This window comes from Chaetura pelagica, unplaced genomic scaffold, assembly GCF_000747805.2.
Source record: "Chaetura pelagica isolate M959 unplaced genomic scaffold, ChaPel_1.0 scaffold247, whole genome shotgun sequence".
NCBI lineage: Eukaryota > Metazoa > Chordata > Aves > Apodiformes > Apodidae > Chaetura > Chaetura pelagica.
This window is the reverse complement of record NW_009953958.1, coordinates 588,488-592,831: the sequence shown is the minus strand read 5'-3', so window position 1 is coordinate 592,831 and position 4,344 is coordinate 588,488.

Sequence of the window (4,344 nt, the reverse complement as noted above, 5' to 3'; positions counted from 1 at the left end):
CGGGGAGGGCGCGTGCCGCGCTGCTGCCGCGCGCCGCGCCAGGGCGCCCGCAGCGGGATCTGCCCCGGGGGGGTCGGGGCTCCCGGGTGAGCAGGGGCAGCGGTGCGGGGAGGGCATCGATCATGAACGTCTATTAGCGTTGATCCGCTTTATCTTATGGGGCGTACGGCAAATCCTCGTGCCATTCAAGGCTTAGCAGAAAGCGCTGTCTCTCCTGAAACTTGGGGGAAAAAAACTTTTAGTCAGCAGCAAAGGACAGCGTGGTTGTGATAGTTTTAACTCAACTTGTGATTTCTAACAGGCTAGTTGCAAAAGGGAGTTCTGTAGAATTCAAATGGATGGAAGAAACACCGTAATGACCATGACTATAAAAAATGTTGGACGTGCTCAATGCATGAGTCTTCACAGGCAGGGCCTGCTCCCACTCAGGCACATTTTGAAAAGCAAAGCTGCAGCCAAAGATGAGAACTGAGCAATAATTGAGAGCTACATAGAGAAGCTGTAGATCTTCAGGTCTGTACAAGCAGATGGGATTCCTCTGAGGGTGTTTAAAATGCAGGCAAACATGACCAAAAGGCCATCTAGGAAATCTGCACAATGATCAGGAGAGTTTCATGGCTAGAAAAAGAGGCCCATCATCATGACAGACTAAACAGAGGCTGAAAGGAATTAAAGGCGTAGTAAGTCTCAGCTTGGTCCCAAGAGATATGGAGAACATGGAATTCACTTCTGAGTACTTGAAGGACAAAAGGGTAATCGGAAAAGTAAAGATGATTTATCAAGGGTTGAACCAGCTTAATTGCCTTCTATACTGAGATGACCCAGTATGGAGATGAATGAAAAGTACTGGGTGAAATACACCTTGACTTTTAGTATGGCTTTTGACACTTTTTCCTAGACCATTACATCTGGAAGCTGAGGAGGTAGGGGCTGGAATTTAGGTGAGTTTAAAGTTTGTTGGGCCACTGAGATCAAGAAGTTGCATTAAACAGTTGAACACTGAGCTGACAAAACCCAGAGTTCTCCCAGTACACATATTGAGTAGGCCCGATACTGTTTAACATCTTCATTAGTGACCTAGATGATGACAACTCAAAACAAATTTGCAGAAGGCCCTTGCACAAGAGCTAAGAGCTTTCACCTGATCCCTGAAGTCTATTAGAGACAGCTTTAATATGATTGGTACAGAAATTAAGTAACTGTTGTGCTGTAAGGTGACCAGCAGAGCAGAAGTATCTGCTCGGTGTTGATTAGGTTGGATTTTAGATACTGTGTCCAGAATCTGATTCTTTGGGCTTCCTCACTTCCACATTCCAACAGAGGACTGCTAGCACTGCCAGGGGCCCAAAGCAGGTGACCCACAAGGAGAAGATGGGGAAGCTGGGCTTTTTTAGTCTGATGAAGAGGAGAGGGGCACCTAAGGTGCAGGATAGTAACATCCCCCAACAAACTGAAAGGCAATTACAAAGGCGATGGAACTAAACTCTTCTGCAACAAAGGGCAGTGGCAATAATCTGCATCTTGGGAGGTTCACACTGGACAGAAGGGAAAACCCATTGCTCGGAGAGTAGTGCAGTTCTGTCATAGCAGTTTGTCTAGAGATGCTCCTCATACTGGGGTATTTTTAACGCTTAGCCTTGGTCAGGCCAACCTGACCAAGCTTTAGCCATAGCTGACCTGATCCCATATTGGTGATCCTCCTATTGTGAGCAGGAAGATAGACTAAGAACGTCCAGCCAACCACTCAGTTTTGTTTCAACAAGTCCTCAATTCCAGTCCTCAACTATAAACTAAAATATTGATGACTTGACTCAGGGAATTAAAGTTGCCGCTTGGCAGCAACAGAGCAGAGTTTCTGTCAAAGGCAGAAAAGACACAATGACCCATTCTGCAGAAAATCTCTTGAGCTAAGGAAAGGTAAGCCAAATAAAAAAGAAAGAAGCTTAAAATATACTTTAAATCTAAAATTATGGGGACTGATTTGAGAATTTTTCAATGCTACATATAGAAATTCACATAACATTTTGATAACCACTCTTCAAAGAGAACAGCATTTATACTTAGATATACATGTGGAAAGTTATCCTGTGGCTATAAACAAGAGTTCTGTTTGCTTCAGAATGGTGTCATATAACCCCTACAAGAAAGGACATAAGGCAATAAAAAATGTAAAGGGTCTCTGCAACATTAAAGTATTTTTATAAAATTAAATGAGATCCATTTTCATAGTGGCATTTCTTTAAAAATACAAGATTCTGTGTTGCAGAATGACTTCATATTTCCAATCATTTAAAATAAGTGTGCAGTAGCAGAAAGAGATGGATGTAAGCCCCTTCCTTACTTATCACTGTGCTTGGAAGAGTGGAACGGAGGCTGAAAAAGGAGTGAGTGGTGTGATAAGAAACAGACATTATTAGGTCACTAATGCACAAGGAAACCCACTGCAGCACAGTAGCTTCCAGTGCAGCAAATAACATTCTGCAGTGCTGGCAGGCAAGTAGCAGTGACTCAACAACTATATCTAGATTTGAGACACTGCACACCAAGCACAAAATAAAAACTTTCGGCGACACAGTAAGCACTTACCTTCATTCTTAAATCAGCTTTTCAACTGTTTCTAACAGATGCTTTAAACATTACATTGAATATATTTCACATTAGCCAAAGGTTACAGATTGCATTGATCTGTAGTCATTGCCAGGAGGTTGCTTTATCCCTGCTTACTAATGCCTTTTCAAGTTTGAGAACAGACCTACTATTTGCTGATGACACATGTGCTACTCATTGGAAAGCATCCCCCTTACTGGGAAGGTTTTATTTGAATAGTGTCATTAACATAAAACAAGTATGAAATGGCTATAGTCTCATCTAGTAAAAATGACAAAAAGAACCCCTCTGGCCCATGAAACATTTGATTCAAACAGAATACCTAGTTTTGCCCTAAAATCTGTTACACAATTTAAGTAATATACTGAAACTATTTTATTATATATTGGTGCAGTGGGTTTAAATCAAGTAACAACAACAAATAATAACAACAAATAAAATATTTAAGGGCACAGAGGCCAGGAAATGCCATTTATTTCCAATCTAATGATTTTTATCACTCAGTTATTTGCTTTAATGTTGCAGCCAGTTCCTTGACAGCACCAAGCAAATCGAAAGACCTGTAAAACTTGTTTCAGTTTATTCTTTGCAAATAAATAGCAGCACAAGAAGGCACAAATAAATGATACAAATTAAAAATCTTCTCAATTATTGAAGTAAAATTTCCTTTTAGATCTATCTCTAGGAAAAGACTACTTTAATTTAACTACTCAAAGAGAGGACTTAACCTTACTCTTAACTGTAGTACAGTGCCCATTACTCCACAAATTTGTATTGCTAAGAATCACAGGGTTTTCTATTGCAGATGATACAAATAATAAAATACTAGTACAAAATGTGTGACATTTCAAAATATGCAAAAGATTAAACCAAAATAGTGATAAAAATAAACTTCTCAGTTGCTCTTTAGAGAATTGCATTAGGAGGGACAGTGTTGCAAGACTTTTTTTTAATAAGCAATACATTAAAATTACTGGTGGTGTTTTCTTACAGCCTTTGATGCCAGTTAAAGGACTGGATTTAGAACACCCACTTTAACCTTGAAATATCAAAAAAGCAGAGCCTAAATTTGCAAATTTATTTCAGTGCCTGATGTGGGTTCCTAAATACTATAATGAATCCAGGCCTACGTTTTTTACCTCCATTTAGGACACACAGTAATCAGCTTATCAAAGCTATTTTTTTCATAGTACCTTCAGACATTTTTCTTAAGTTTATTCCAGAGTACTTAATGAAGCTATTCTCTTTCTACATAAGTGAGGAAAATCCACTGAATAACTAAAATGAGATCAGCAGCCCCAGATTATACACTCATTAAACATTTTAAGAAGCATTTCTCCATCTCTGTTGCTTCTCAATACTGCATCTAATCATGCTCTAGAACTTAATACTTTGTAGGCTTCAGTCAGCAGAGCCCTATGTATCTAGAGAAAATTAGAACGTCAAACCAAAGAAAATACAATCTATGCAATTTTCTTAAATTATCCAAAGCCACAACTTCAAGCAACCCCAATAGTATCTGTACATCCGATAGTAGATGATACCCAGTAATAGCCTTTCAGATAATGCTGGTGCTTTACCAGCTCTCTATCAGTTCTGTCTCCTTCGTAACAGGGTTTCATACGGAAAACTGTTCAGCCTGGAGAAGACAAAGCCCAGGGGAGACCTTATAGCAGCATTCCAGTGCCTGAAGGGCCTACAGGAAAGCTGGGGAGGGACTTTTTACAAGGGCATGTA